Consider the following 16754-nt stretch of genomic DNA (forward strand, 5'->3'; position numbering starts at 1 on the left):
GAAGTATGATAACCCAATATAAAAACTCAGCGTTGCCGGTTAGTACTACAGTAGCAGATAGCCTCCGTCTCACCACACGCTTTGTCTCAACGACTAAATCCGGTAGCCAGGAGGCAACGACCGACTAATCAATTCGAGGAAAACTTAGGGTGGCAGGCAGGGAGAAAACGTTGACTTTGCTGTACGTATGAGAGAATGAATGAATGATCGAGCGACAATGCGACAGCATGGCACAACGCAATTGCGATGGAATTTAGATGGAATGGTTGAATTGCTTTCGGTCCGTGACTCTCCGTGTCGCCTGGAGATTTCCGCGTGTACACTTCCCAGCCGCCAAAGCTGAACCAAACTTTACACTACAAGATCTAGATACGGTCTGTCCATCGCTTTGATCATCCGATCGCTCTCCGTCAAGGCGCACGGTTTGAAGCTCAGCCCTGGACGGCGACGTTCTGTCGTTCTTAATTCTCTGGACTCTAGAGCATGCGCCAGTAGATGCTAATGCAAGTCACTGCGGCCCGGCCCAGATTAATTGAGCAAGCCCAAGAGGAGTCGCAGTGGCTTTTGGACAAGGAGAGTCGGGGTTTCTTTTTTTTTTTTCGAGAAGGCCAACCGGGGTTTCTTCTCTGCACAAGTGTTCTTGTCATTTTTCTAAAAAAAATGTTCCTGTCAATAATAAAAAGTGTTCTTGTCATTTCCTCGAAAGTCGAAACAGTGATGTTGTACCACGTGGCACAATACATATATAGATGAACTGATTAGGAGAGTCGAAACATGTACTTCATAAAAATGTGGGCCACGAGGCGACGTCCTAGGGGGTTCACCCTAAACTGCCTCGACCATGGGTGCACTCGCGGCCACCATCTTTGCACGGTATCTTCACCGATTCATGTATATCTTGTTAGAGTGATCTTCTACCGTGTAGGCCCAAAGGCCCACCGGGCCTAGATCCGACGCGCCCTGATCGGGGGCGCCCAATCCAATATGATTGGCGGGCCCCTATCGCGCTGCGCTATATAATGAGGTGGAGGGTCAGGGCACGCACTACGAGGTTCGTCTGCGTTGCCACCAACCCCACCGAACACACCCTACCGATCTACGGCTTTGCGCAGAGGTGACGGGAAGCAACCGCCACCGCCGTCACCACCTAGCTCACGCCGCTGCTCGTCTTCGCCATAGCCATGGCCGCACCTTCGGGATCTTCTAGCCAAAGCGAAGGTAGTGCTCTCCCTCTCCCTTTTATCCCATACCTGAACCGAAATCCATTCACAGAAATACTTCTCCTTTTGTACTGATCACCACCTAGAGATATCTAGGATCTAACATTGGTATCAGAGCTTGTTAAGAGTTGTAGATCGGGATAGAAAAAGAAAGGAAAAGAAAGCAAGAAAAAAAAGCCCTAACCCTAAAAGCTCACCGGAGGGTGGCCGCTGGTTGGCCATGGCGTCGCCGGTCGCCCTCGCCCAGACAATGGCACGGCCACCGGCCGCTTGACGGTGACGCGCGCACCATCGGGTGCACGCGCACGCCGGCAAGAGGCCGGGGAAAGCGTGGACTGGCAAGGGTTCCTTCGCCGGAAAAGACGCGGCTTCCGTCAGAAAGAGGAGGCGGCGAAAGGAGGAGGGGCGGCGCTCGCCGTCGCCGGCGGGCGGCCGCCGGCGCGTCGGCCGTGCCGGCCGAAAGAGTCCCCGCCGCCGCCACCATGACTGAAGCAGCCGACGGAAAAGGAAAAGAGGGTGGAGGGGGGGGGGGGGAAGAGAAGCCGGTGGCGAGGCTCGCCTTCGCCGATGGGCGGCTCCAGCCGTCTCTCCCGCCGCCGCCAGTGAGAAGAGAAGGATGGGAAAAAGTTTATTAGGATTTTGGTGGCCGATTAGGGTTTTCGGCCGGCCTGGTTTTATCCAGGCGAAAGTCACGCTCAGCCGTCCAATGCTGAGATTGAGCCTGGCGGGTCTGAGCGCTTGATGGGCTGCTGCTGGGCCGCAGGCAAAAGGAGGGAGGCCTTGGGCCATTTGCGCGTGGCTGTGCCGGCCCAGGATGGCCTCGGGCCAGAGGTGCTTGCGAGCGCGAGCAAGCTTTGGGACAAAGTGTAGAGGCGCGTGCGACAGTGGGCCGCGTGTGCAAAGCAGGCCGTGACGCCTGTTCTTTTTTCTTTTACAGTATATGTTCAGTTTTTGCACATTTTGGTATTATTTTTCTCCTATTCAAACTGAATCAACGAGATGTTTGTTTTAGGAACTAGAAAAGTGCAAAATAATGCTTCTGAAAAGTATAAAGTTATAATTTTTGTTCATGGTTTCCGCTGCAAATAGTTTAAAAGTGTTGTTTAAATTAAAAGAACAGGACTAAAAGTGTTTTATGTTAATTGTGATCTTGTTAATTTTTCTTGACTAACGTCATTAATAGCATGATCATGGTTAATGGTTAAAGTGTGCATTTAATTCTATTTTCTGCCCAACAGTGATATAGATTAAATTCACAAACAGTTGTATGAATTAATTTTGACCAACGTTGGGTTAATGCATGCAATTGTTGTTATCTTCTCACGTTATTGTGGTTTCATGAGGGTACTGCTTGATGGGATGCCTCAAGGACGTACCAACCCTCAGGGGTGACAACTACACTGAGTGGAGAAAGAAAGTTGATCTGGCTTTTGTTTGTGCCGAGGTGGACTGGTTGGTTGACACTCCACAGCCACCAAAGCCTACAAAGCCAGTCAGGGATGTAAAAGATGATGATGCTGCTTGGGAGAAAAAGAAGAGTGAGTATGCTCTATTGGAGATGTCATACACTCTCGAGAACAAAAAGTGGCTCACCGCCAACAAAAAATGCATGGCTTTTATAAAGAACACAATTGAGCACGTTATTGTGTGCTCAATTGCGTAGTGTGCTTCCGTAGGGGAGTATCTTGAAAAGATAAAGAGCCAGTTCACTGGTTTTCAAAGATATATGCTACCCAGATGCTGAAGCAGCTAGTGACAGAAAAGTACACAGGAGGAGGACATGGCATAAGAGAGCATATCCTCAGGATGAGCAACATTGCTTTTAAGTTGAAGCCCATGGATGCTGATCTAGAGATTAACCTGCAATGCTTGTTCACCTGGTTATGGCTTCATTGCCAAAAGAGTTTGACACTTTGTTGTCAACTACAATATGTAACCAGAGCGGTGGGATATTGAAAAGACTATAACCACGTGTGTGCAAAAAGAGGACAGAATTAAATCCTCATATGGTGGTTTCCTGAACTATGTGAGGGATAATAAGAAAAAAAACTTCCCTCAAGGCAATCAAAGTTCTCCTTCAAAGCCACATGGTAAAGCTCTCATGCAACATCAGCAACAGCAAAAGACTTTTCCAGTGGACAAAGACACATGCCTCCACTGCAAGAAGATCGGGCATTACAAAAAAATTTGCCCGGAATGGCTAAGGTCAATCATGGCAAAGAATGGTATAAACTCCATTTCCTTTGTAAATGAATCCCTATATACACAGTTTTCGAAATTTACTTGGTGGATTGACTCTGGTGCAACTGTTCATGTTGCAAATTCTTTATAGGGATTCCGTTCGACGCGGACTACGCTAAGAAACGAAAGATGCATTGAAGTTGCAAATGGAGTCCAAGCGGACGAAGAGGCTGTCGGCGACATCTCCTTGGAGCTTCCCGATGGATTTACGATCCTGCTTAGAAATGTGTTTTATGTTCCTTTATTACACAGAAATTTGATTAGTGTATCACGTTTGGACAAAGTTGATTATGAATGTCATTTTGGACATGGCAAGTGTGCCATATGGTTTAATAATGATTGTGTGGGTGTTGGGTTCCATCACAATGAGCTTTATTTATTATCCATACGTGAAAAAGTACATTATGTGTGTAAAGTGAATGAACATGTTGCCTCATCGGAGAAAGTACAAAAGAAAAGAAAGAGGACTAATGAATCATCAAAATTATGGCACTGTCGTTTAGGCCATATTTCGAGGGGGAGAATAGAAAGACTTGTTAAAACAGAAATTCTTCCTCCATTAGAATTCTCAGAAATAGAGCAATGCATAGATTGCATTAAAGGAAAGTATGTAAAACAAAAAAATGGTGCAATATGTAGCACCAGCGCACTCGAAATTATTCACACTGACATTTGTGGACCAATTCCTGTGAAAAGTGCGGATGGTTATGATTCGTTTATAACATTCACAGATAACTACTCCCGTCACGGTTACATTTATCCAATAAAAAAAAGGCCAGAAGGATGGATAAATTTAAAATATTCAAGGCTGAAGTTGAAAATCAGCATGATAAAAAGATAACGATAGTAAGATCCGACCGTGGGAGGGAGTACCACGGTTGGCACACCCTATATGGCCAAGTCTCTGGACCTTTTGCAAGGTTCCTACAGGAGACAGGAATAGTTGCCCAGTATTCAATGCCGGGCGAACCTCAGCAAAATGGAGTAGCTGAAAGGTGTAACCGTACCCTTATGTATATGGTGCGTAGTATGATGAGTTATTCCACATTACCATTGGGATTGTGGATGGAGGCATTAAAAACCGTCATTCACATTATCAATAGAGTGCCAAGCAAGTCGATGCCCAAAACACCGTACGAGCTGTGGACAGGAAGAGTGCCCTCTTTACAACATTTGCGGGTGTGGGGGAGCCTAGCTGAGGCCAAAGTGTTTAACCCAAATATTGCAAAGTTGGATACCAAGACAGTAAGTTGCCATTTAATTGGCTACCCTTAAAAATCAAAAGGTTTTCGTTTCTACTGTCCAAACAGATACACAAAGTTTGTGGAAACGAGACACGCCGTCTTCTTAGAGGACGAAATGATGAGGGGGAGCACGATATCTCGGAAAATTGATCTTGAGGAGAAGAGGGTGCATGCACCTAATCCGATGACTCAGGAGCCATTCTTTTCACTACCTGTTGTTGCTATACCGACAATCCCTGAGATTGTGGTGCCGACACCTGTTGCGACTCCACACATGGCAACAATGAGTGAAGGTTCGGAACCTGTACTTCGGGAGCCGACTCAACCCATTGTTGCACATGAAAGGGAGCTGCAGCAGCCTGAACATGCGCCACATGTAGAGACACAGAACGTGCCAGAAAATGAGGCTCCTAAAAGGTCTCAAAGAGTTAAAAAGTCAGCCATTCCAAAAGATTACAAAGTTTATAATACAGAAAGAGTTCATATGGAGAATGATCCCGCTTCATATGAAGAAGCCATGACTAGTTCTCACTCATCGAAGTGGCTGGAGGCCATGGAAGATGAGATGAGATCGATGAGTTTCAACGAAGTTTGGGACTTAAGGTAAATTCCTAAAAGAGCCAAAACGGTAGGCTATAAATGGGTCTACAAAACCAAATACAACTCGTGGCAAAAGGATTTACGCAAAGAGAAGGAATAGATTACAATGAGACATTTTCACCAGTCTCATGCAAAGATTTCTTCAGAATAATAATGGCACTAGTGGCATATTTTGATTTAGAGCTACATCAGATAGATGTAAAGACGGTATTTCTAAATGGGAATTTAGAAGAAAAGGTGTACATGAAACAACCCAAGGGTTTTATCATGCAAGGCAAGGAAAACATGGGATGCCGCCTAAAGAGATCCATTTATGGATTAAAGCAGGCCTCTAGGGTATCTAAAGTTTAATGAGACTATTAAGAAATTTGGGTTTAAAGAGAATGTTGAGGACAACTGCGTTTATGCAAAGTTTAAAAGTGGAAAATATATTTTCCTAATTCTGTATGTGGATGATATCCTGCTTGCTAGCAGCGATGTCAGTCTACTACTAGAAACAAAGAAGTTTTTGTCCTCAAATTTTGATATGAAAGATCTTGGTGAAGCGTCATATGTCATGGGCATAGAAATTCATCGAGATAGGAAAAATGAGGTTCTAGAACTATCGCAAAAGTCATATTTAGAAAAGATTCTAAAGAAATATAATATGCATGTGAGCAATGCCACACCTGCTCCTATAGTCAAGGGTGACAGTTTCGGGAAATTTCAATGTCCCAAAAGTCAATATGAGATCGATCAAATGAAAGCGGTTCCATATGCTTCGGCAGTTGGAAGCCTACAGTATGCACAAGTGTGCACTCGCCCTGACTTAGCTTTTATCACCGGGGTACTCGGTAGATATCAAGAAAATCCAGGCATAGAGCACTGGAAAATGGTAAAGAAAGCATTGCTTTATGCGCAAGACTCAAAAGACCTCATGCTAACATATAGAAGATCTGATTCCCTAGAGATAAGACGGTATTCAGATGCAGACTTTGCGGGAGATAAAGATGATAGAAAATCCACGTCAGGATATGTATTCACTCTCGCAGGCGGGGCTATTTCGTGGAGAAGCTCCAAACAGTCAATAGTTGCATCATCCACGATGTATGCAGAATTTATAGCATGTTATGAGGCCACGGGGCAGGCGATATGGTTAAAGAAATTTATACCCGACTTGAAAGTGGTGGATTGTATCGACAAACCACTAAATATGTACTGCGACAATCCACCCACAGTGTTCTATACTCACAACAACAGGTCGAGTAATGTTACCAAACCAATAGAGATAAAGTATTATGTTGTGAAAGATAAAATCCAGGATCACACTATAAGTCTCGAGCATATAAAGACAAAGAATATGCTTGCGGATCCGCTTACGAAAGGCCTACCACCCAGTGTGGTCAAGGAACACTTAGCCGGCTTCATTTTAAGGGAAAGCCTATGATTCCTGGATAAAGAATGGCCCGAAAAGAACAGAATTTGTTTCAACATGAAAAGGTATGTCGTAACTGTCTGATTCTATCGGCAATTGAGCTGAGATGATGAAACATGCTCTACGTACTTATCAGTGGTGAAACTGAAAGATCGGTATGGTCGACTAGAGGGGGGGGGTGAATAGGCGACTAATAATTTTACTTTTTCTTTTCACTTTTAAGGATACAAGCATCAATACATGGATTCACTAAAACGTCTAAATGATAAACACCCCTAGTATGATGCAATAGCCGAAGCACGAGCACAAGCAATAGATAATCAATTTAAACTTGCTTGATAGCCGAAGCACAAGATAAACAATTAAGCTTTGCAAGTAAGTAAAAGGGCAAGAATGATACCACATGGGGAGACAAAGATTTCACCGGAGTTCCACCTATTGGGGTCGGTGTACGTCTCCGTTTGGAGGAGTGTTCTACCACAAAGGTAGATGCGTCACAAAGGCTCACTCTATTCTCCAACTCACCACACCACAAAGGCGGGATGAGCTCTCACAACACCACAAAGGTGATGTGAGTTCCACTAAGTGGCTTCCTTGAGAGCGAATGCCAACCCTTACAAACTTGACCGGTGCTCTCTCCACAACTTAATTGTAAGCTCCCAATATGAGGAGAAGGACACGTCTCCACAACTTAATTGGAGGCTCCTTCCCGAATCCACAAGCACCACCTCACAAGATTAGTGGCCTTGAGGAGACACCTTCCGGCTAGGGATCCCAAAATCCCAAGAGTAACAAAATCCACAAAGGAAACAAGGTGAATCAACCTTTTGCTTTGGTGAAACCCTAGATCTAGATCTCCTCCTCCAATACTCAAAGAATCAACAAGAGGGGAGCTCTATGGAGGGAGATATAGCACTTTGAAGCTTTAGAAATGGTGTGGAGAGAGTTGGGCTTCGGATGAGTTCATCTCGAGGTAGGGGATGACTATTTAAGGGGGTCCCGAAATCTAACCGTTATGCACTAAGTCTGCCAAGGGAGGAAGTTCCGGTCATACCCCGAAAGTTTCGGTGCCTTGGAACTTCCGCCCTTGTTCCGGTCCAACCTCCGCCAAACACAAATGAATTCCAGTAGCATTGCGGACCTGGTCCCGTTGGTTGGGCGGAAGTTACGGGGTACCGGAACCCCACCGGAACTTCCGGACCTGGGCAGGCAAATGCACACCAGTTAGGCTCCAGAGTTGGTTCTCTCTCACTTTTTGGGTAGGCTTTATGTGGATGTAAAATGTTTGTTTGTGTACGTGAAAAACGATTCACCCATTACCTTCTCATGTGGACTCACTCTTAATAGTACGGAGTTTCTACGACTCAATATAAATAAAAAGCCGCTCACCGCTGCGCTTCTTTCCTTTTTGAGGGCAACGAACCGTGTTGTGCCATATGATCTCAAATCTGAAACACTCGAGCACACGGTTAGTCCACGAGTCATGTTGTCATTAACACCGAAACACTTAGGCATCAAAATGCCTTTTCAGAAACGAGTAAAGTAAAAAGTACACAGTTAAAAGAAAAGTTGAGATCAAGGGGAAGAATGTTAGAGTGATCTCCTACCGTGTGGGCCCAACAGCCCACCGGGTCTAGATCTGACGTGCCCTGATCGGGGGCGCCCAACCCAATATGGTTGGCGGGCCCCTGTCGCGCTGCGCTATATAATGAGGTGGGGGGCCGAGGCACGCACTACGAGGTTCGTCTGCGTCACCACCAACCCCACCAAACACACCCTACTGATCTAGGGCTTTGCGCAGAGGCGACGGGAAGCAACCGCCACCGCCGTCACCACCTAGCTCATGCCGCCGCTCGTCTTCGCCATAGCCATGGCCGCATCGTCGGGATCTTCTTGCCAAGGCGAAGGTACTGCTCTCCCTCTCCCTTTTATCCCGTACCCGAACCGAAATCCATTAACAGAAATAGTTTTCCTTTTGTACCGATCTACACCTAGAGATATCTAGGATCTAACATATCTCACCCGCCAAATTTTGACTTCCGAGAAATTTCCTGCGCGTAATCACGGAAGGAAGGAAAATTCTGGATTCCGTCACTTATTAGAGTGATTTCAAAATATTTCATTTTATAGAGAGCTATAGAATTAAACTTCAAAATATTTGATTCTACCACCAATTAGAGTGATTAGTCCTCTTGAGCTGCGCCAGACAACGGCTATCACCAGTCGCAAATTGGTAGCTTGCCTCGAGCACATCCACCTTGTTTTTTTTTTTAGAATATCCACCTTGATGATCTACTAACAAGACTAGTATAACTGGGCTGTTTACCAAAAAAGAGTATAAATGGGCCGTATACTCGTCCGGCCCTTGTCTCGTGGGGAGGCCACAAACAACTCCCTGCGAGCAGGATTTTCATTTCTTTTTAAAGAGGACTACGGCAGGCCAAAGGCCACGGATTTCCATTTCACAGTTCGACTTAAGCATTGGCCGTAGGATTTTTGCTACGGAGTACTACTTACTTTCTCTCTCCAGTGTGTCAATAAACTATGCTTAGAAGATTCATTTATTGCAAGTTTAGAAACACAAATTGGAGGCTTTTGCCGCTCCTGGACATGGAGTAAATTAGATTTAAGATCAAGGAGTGGCACCATCGCAATGACAATATTTATGCTAGTGGAATTAATTGTTTCTGAGCAGGCTCTGTGCTTTTTCTTGATAGCTACGGAGTATGTGCATGCATTGTGCAAGCCTTGCAAGGGAGCAATCCTGGGAACCCAGCTGTTGATGGAAAAGGGAAGAGGCAAGGTCATGTGTGAAGTCTTCTCCCCTCAAGTTGGATAAAATTGGATGTTGATGCTAGTTTTTGTTGCCGGCGTCTCAAATGGGAGTGTGCTAGAACTGTTGCTCGGGATCAATCTTGACGCGTCCTGCTTTCCTCGTGAAACTTAGTGGATTTTTATTCTACTACCTCCCTTCGTTCCTAATTTACACTAAAACCATGACAAATATTTAGAAACGGAAGGAGTAGTGTAGCCGTGTACACCAATCGACTCAACTTGTGATCTAAGCCTCTCGTCATTGAACCTTGCCGTTCTCCGGTATTCCTCGTCTTCTATTTGGGGGCAGAAAACAGATATTTGTGTGGGAGAAGCAGAAGCTAATTGGGCTTGCCCATGGCTTAGCTTCTTTCGGGCTTTCGGCAGGAGAGTCTTGTTATGCTTGATTGTAACAATGTTTTATTTATTTTCTTATTTTGGCGAAATGCAACCGAAGATGCTTTTGTGGATTTACATGATTACAAGAAAGGGAGAATGTATATGTAGCTTAGAGATTAAACATGACCGAACAATGTTGCCTCCTAAAAAAAAAGGGAAAACAAATGGGATGAGGCGGATACCAGCAGACATATGTACAGCACTACTTAAAAGTTCATTCGCACTGTTGGTTATTTGTGCCCTCTCGCTTCTGCAACCTACTTTACTGATGTGTCCGGCAGGCATCTTCTTTCAACAGAAATGACAAGGCACCTTAATTTGGACGGTTTCCTATTTTTGTACTTTGTGCACTATAACATTCGTACGGATAAAGCGGTGTATTAGCTGGAAACCTTTTCGTTTTCATAGTACGCAAGACTTTTAGCCTGCCAGAAGCAATTTATCAATAAATTGATATTACAGAATCATCTGATGTAGAAACCAGAAGAACAGCAATAACTTTGACCTGGCAATGTTGCGGATTTTTTCCCCTTTTGCCGTCTTAAAATAATGGATCAAACTTTTTTTTAACGAGATATACAAATTAAGTAATTTGAAGTATTCCCATGCATATAGATCGATTGTATAGGTCTCCAAACAGTTTTTTTGTGCTTGCTGATCTGAACTAGCTAACTTTGCATCCATAGTCCATGTATACTGGCACACAAAATAAAGAACAGTCAAACCGGTCCGAAAATAAAACATAGTGTTGTTGTTCTAGACAACAATTAGAGTAAGAGGTGCTAATGCTCGATGGCACAAGCACGGGTATAAAAAAGTAGAGCGTGTACGCCGGTCTTATAGCGAAGGTCGCCGTACACTTGGACAAGTTGACACGTCGAATTTTTGAAATAGGTTCGGTCGACCCCGCGGGTGCGACTTAATCTTATGTTAGGAAAGGCTTCGAGGGGGTTCTTAGCCAAGGGTTTGGGCCGAGCGGATCTTCCCAAGACACTTTTTGGCGAGAGCTTCGTCGGGGATGCCTCGTATTTGGACCGAACGCGTCTTTCGAAGTATCGAGGTTAGGATACCCTCGGAATTCTAACCCAACCCCTTCTCCTTCGAGCCCATGCAACCAAGATTAGCTCGGAGCCTCAAAACTAGAGTCCCCTATAAGGGTTTCTCAAGGCCGATCGACTTTCAGTCGAGAGCGGCGCGCGAGAGCGAACCTTAGAGGGAGCACTATAGCCCTCTCCCCTTGAGTTTATTCAAGTGAGAGCGAATGGTACATGCCCCCATGGAGGTTATTATAGCCTAGGGGTACATGACAAAAGACCATGGCTACCCTTGAGGGAGAGAGAAAAGTAGAGGCAAAATGGTAAAAGTAGCTCCTTTGGTTCATAACTTTTGTGTGCACCATGAGGGCAAAGTGAGGGATGGTCCATGGTCCACCATGGACCAAAATCCTCATCCCACACCTTTCTTGCCCCTATTCTATCTCATTTGACCATTTGACCATGGCATGAGAGGCTTGACTTGTTGACTTGTCTTCCTTTGCCACGTAGGATTGACCGCGCCACGTGGGTGTCTTGACTCGTGCTTGGGAAACGTTGACTTAGTCGTCACCACGTAGGATTTACGGCCCGGCCCATATAACGATTTTATTTTACTACAACAGTAGCCCCCTTGAGCGGGAGGCATTGAGAAGGCCTTCGGGTCAACCTTCGATGCGAGACCTTTGATCCCTTTTCTCGTTCTTGGATTCACGATGGTACCTTGGATGGATTCCCTGGCGGACTCCCTTGTGAGAAACGGAGTCCCTGAGGGCCTCCCTGAAATTTCCGGAGTCCTATTGGCAATTTCTCCCAAAATCTTGTTTTTTCGCACTTTTCCGCGGCTCTTGTCGGTCGCATGGGCTACCGGGCCGTCCTGGCGTGTGCGCGTACGCGGACTGGGCCGGCCTTGCGTGCGAGTTGGGCTGCCTTTGGGCGTGCCACGGTTTTTTTTTCGGCCGTTAGTTGGGCCGCTCCAGGGCCGTGGCCCGGTTTGGCCCGATACCGGTTTGCAACTTAAGTCGCGCGATCGGACGGCTCTGGACGAAGGGGCGCCCTAGATCCAAGGGTTGGGGACCCTTCTTCCTCCCCCATACGTAGGCTTCTCGTCGTCGAGTCCTCGTGGGGACGCGGAGCGCGCCCGAGGCCGCTAGGAGTGAGGTGCCGGTCGTGCCTTCAAGTGCAGCCGGGAGACCCTCGTCGTCGGCCGTGCTCTTCTTGCTCCTGTGGAAGTGAGGGCGGCCTTGTGTCGTCATTCCTTGTGTCTTCTAGGTGCCGCCAATCCTTGCGGGCACGCGGTCAAGCACCTTTGGTGCGTCATAGCTTGGCAAGGGCGCGGGCATGGCCAGGCGACGCGGGCGCGCGTGTTCTGTGGGAGTGACGACGGCAAGGCCAGATGGCGCGTGACGCGAGCGCAGCACGGTGAGGCGCGTGCGGACACGGACGTGAGGGCGCGGCAAAGCGTGTGCGCGGAGGTGGGTGCGAGGACGCGGTGCGGCTAGACGGCGCGCGAGAGCGGGCGCGGCCTTGGTCCAGCGGGTCACGGCGTGCGAGAGCGGGCGCGAGCGCGGTGCGGCGAGGCTCGCGCGCGGACGAGGTGCGGCTAGACGGCGCGGTCTTGGTGCAGCGGGTGGCGGCGTGCGAGAGCGGGCGCGAGTGTAGGCACGGGGAGGCGTGCGCGGGAACGCGTGCAGGGACGTAGGCGCGCGAGCGCGGCGCTGCAGGGACTGGGCGCTTGGGCATTCCATTGAACGCCCGGAGGGCGCGGGCGGCAGCCCGCCCTATCGTCCTCTTCCCTTTTTCTCCTTTGTTTTTTTTACGCGGGTGGGCCGAGGAGCGAGCGGGCCTGCGGCCCGTGGAGCGGCGGCCTCTTCTTTTTTGTTTTTGCGGCGCGGGACGGGGGCTTTGGTTCCAGGCCCGTGACCTTATTTGGCTAATCCTTGGCAGATCTTTTTTTGTAGGTGAGATGGCGGGACCCGACGTTGAGCGTCCAGTTGGTGAGCCGCCGAGGGGGTCTTCCACGGCGCAGCTTGCGGCGAACCGACCGTCGCGGAAGAAGAAGGTCTCCTTCCGCCCTCGTGGTGGCCCTCCCTTGGTTCCGACGGCGCCGCTGGACGGCGGAGGTTGGGCACACGACCACCTTCTCCCTTCGTCGATGAGCCCAAGGATTTTGCCCAGCTGGAGGAGGCGGGATACTTCCCCAAGGGGGACGGTATCCTGCCCGATGGCAAGGAGGTGAGGCTCGACCAGCGGCGTTCGGGATGCATCGTGGCATTCTCGGCTTGGTTCCACGCCGGCCTGTGTGTGCCTGTTCACCCCTTCTTGCTGGAGTTCCTGGAGACGTACGGCATCAAGTTGGCCTAGCTTCACCCGTCGACGATCGTGAGGTTGAACGTTTTCAAGTGGCTGTGTGAGACGGCGCTTCACGAGGAGCCTTCGATGAAGCTTCTGCTCTTCTACTTTACCGTGGAGGTGAGGGAGCTGCTCACTCCGGACGGCTTTGCTCTGAGCGCCTTTGGTTCGGTGAACCTTGACACTTCGTTCCGGCTTTGGGGACGACTTCCTGGTCATGCCGGGGAAGAGTGCGGAGAAGATGTTCGTCAAGTGGGAGTCCCAATGGTTTCTTCTTCGGGCTTCGAAGACCCGTCTTCGACACATGGCTCGGCACTTTGGGGCCGGAGGTCTCAGGGAGGTGTCTCACCCCGGCGATCCTCGATCATCCAACCTCTAGGAAGTGGCCAAGATCAAGGAGGTGTCCGCCAAGAGGAGCTTTCGTGACCTCATGGAGGAGATGGTCATGGCGGGACGCTTCATGATGAGGAGCCGTCCGAGGTCCGAGATTAGGATCCCTCGATCTTTCCGTCCTCCACAGCTTGTCACTGCACGTGAGTGGCGCCCCTCTCCCCTTCGTGCTTTGCTTGTTTTCCCTTGTGAAGGTACTTAACAATTTTGGCTTGTCTTTTTTCAGCGACGTTTTTCGAGGAGAGGGCGGTGTTGTGGGCCGCGCAGCTGATAGGTCCGTACGGCGAACCGGAGCACCGCGACTACGAGACCAAGATCAGCGAGGAGGGATGCCACAACGTCATCGCGAGGTGCTTCGGGAAGATGGTGCCAGTGCGACAGGACCCGAAGCTTGGTCGCCTTCTCCGAGTGGGCGATCGATACTCCCGCTTGGCCACACCGTCGATGTTGGCGGTGGGGTCCAAGTTGCGGGACTCTTGCGGGAAGGCGAAGGCGGGAACAACAGTGCTGGGTTTGGCGATGCCTGTCGCGCCGGTTTCCAAGATACCTCGTCCATCGAGTGGATGCAAGAGGAAGGCTCCCCTGACTCCTTCTCCTTCTCTTGACTACGCCCCGAAGGATTCGGCAGATCCTGCCATGGGCGAGTCGAGGTCCCCCCTGAGGGTGACCTTGGACCTGCACATGAAGGGGAAGATTGCACTTGAGCAAGTTCTTCCTCCTTCAAGTCACGAGGTTGAGGCTTTCACTCGCGAGACGGGGCTTCGGCTTCGGAGCGACTCAGTGGTGGAGTTGTCGACCAGAGCCAGCGGTGCGGGCGTCCAGGTGTTCTCCATTGGTCGCGAGCGTCCCGAGGATGCTCCTACCTCTGGTGAGTGCCCTTCTCTTTTGGTCACGTCATTCTTTTTCCGAATGATTTTGACATGATCTCCTTGGTTTGTTTTTAGGTGCTAGGGCCGCGGAGCCTGGGGTTCTTGAGGGCGAGCCCCCGACTCAAGCGAGGGATGGAGTGCTTCGGTTGACCGCGGATGGAGTGAGAGACCCTTTTGTGACACTGGAGCTGGTGAGCATCCGTGACGTACCTTCCTTGGTTCTTTGGGTTAGCTTTTGTGCTAACTCCCTCTTCTTTGTAGGTGAGGGGTTTGGTCGAGGCCATGGGCGCCCTTCCTACCCTTAAGACTCAGGTGGGGGCGCTTTCCGCTGCTTTGGACGTGGAGATGTCCAAGTGTACTCTTGCTTTGAGCGAGTTGGCTTCGGAGAGGGTGCGGCGCTAGGCGGTGAAGGCCGAGCTTTCTCGCGTTTCGGCGGAGCTAGCGGCCGCGCAGACCAGGGCTCGACTTGTTGAGGAGCGCCAGAGGGACGAGATTGCGAGGACCCGTCGAGTTGAGGAGGACTTGGTGGTGGCCAACCTTGATAGGGAGCATGCCCGCGCGGAGGCTGCTTCCCTCAAGGTGGAGTTGGCGGCAGCGGGTGATGGCCCGATGCTTGCTCCTCGTGCTCCTCCTCCTCCGAATCGTCGTCCCGAGGAGGTTTCGCTTTTGCTTGTCCAGGCCACCGAGATTCGGGAGACGATGACTTGCTTGAGGAGTGTTCCCCAGCCGGATCTTCCTTCGTGTCGCACGGTGGATTAGGCGAGCAGGGTGCTTACTTCCCATGTGGAGCTCATTGAGTCTACCGTGAAGAAGTGCCTCCTGAGTATGGGTGCCTGACTTGTTTCGTCGGCGGTTGCGGCAGTCCTGGACGGCGGTGCCGGGATGAGTGGGCTTGAGGGTGAGATGTCTCACGGGGCGAAGAAATTTCTGGCGGACCAGGGTGCTCCTCTTCGTGCTCAGGCTCAACTCTTCGTGCGTTGCCTTGAGCCCGCTCTTCAGGAGGGTGACGGTGAGGTGTGAGCCTCATCGCCCTCGGAGGTGGTGATGTACCTCAGCTGCTTACTTATGCGATGTTGCATATATCCACTTGACTTAGCCTTATGGCTAGCATGTTTAGGCTCTTAGTCGTAGAGATTGTAAGGCGGCTTTTTTGTTGTGTTTCATACTTTACTATGTAGTCAACATTATCGGAAATGTTAACTTAGCTCAGCATGTATTTCTCATGTTTCACCATGTAGTCGACATTATCGGAAATGTTAACTTGGCTCAACATGTGTTTTTTGAGTACTATATTTCCTTTTTGTGAAGTACTATATTTACTTAGTTTATACAGCTCACGATCGTTCGCTATGATTGCACTGTTGTGTCATCAATTGCTGTCGCCGTTGGGATACGACTCGGCTTCGGCGCCTTAGGCCATGGTTACGAGCCACGGTCCTAGTACCCTTGTGAGGGTCGCTATCGATATGCCGGTAGTGATCCGGACATTTCGACCTGCCGTTCGGGAAATTTCATGCGGAATTTCCCCTCTTCGGACTTCAGGAAGTTATGCTTTCCTGCGATTATTATGGAGCCTTAACCCGGTTACTTTCATGCAGGCCCGTGCGCGACGTTTCGCATACGGGTAGCACGGTTCTCCGAGGTAAGTAAGCTCATGCATAACTCGCTTATTTACGATTCTCCTTAAATGCGTTTAAGGAGCTTCCGGCCCTCGGGGGACTTGGTTCTACTTGGCGGATGGCGTCGAGGCACGCTAAGATCCACCAAGGAACAAGTCGCTAGTACCGACCTATGTCCGTGGACATTCTTTAGAGGATGCTTGGGCCCACGGAGGCCTTTCCGCGTTCCTTGGTGAGCGGCACAGGGGCAGCGGCTCCTTTTATGACGATGAGTCGTGTGAGTGTCTCGTGTCACTCTCAATTTTTCCTCAAAGACTTGTTTTATTGATCCTTGCTTCCTTATCTTAAGGTATGGCCCGATGGGCGCTTACAAGCCTTACGTAGACGCGGCCTTGTTGGCGCTTACGATCCCTCGAAGTTTCGTAGGGAAACGGCCGGTAGGGCGCTGATAGTCTTTTTTTGGGAGCGGCAAGGATTGCCCTTGAAGGTCCTCCTTAGGCGTAGAAACGCTGGAGCTTGTCGCCGTTCCAGGCATGGACAAGATTTTGTCCTTTCATATTC

Source organism: Brachypodium distachyon, chromosome 2, assembly GCF_000005505.3.
Source record: "Brachypodium distachyon strain Bd21 chromosome 2, Brachypodium_distachyon_v3.0, whole genome shotgun sequence".
In the NCBI taxonomy this organism is placed as follows: Eukaryota; Viridiplantae; Streptophyta; class Magnoliopsida; order Poales; family Poaceae; genus Brachypodium; species Brachypodium distachyon.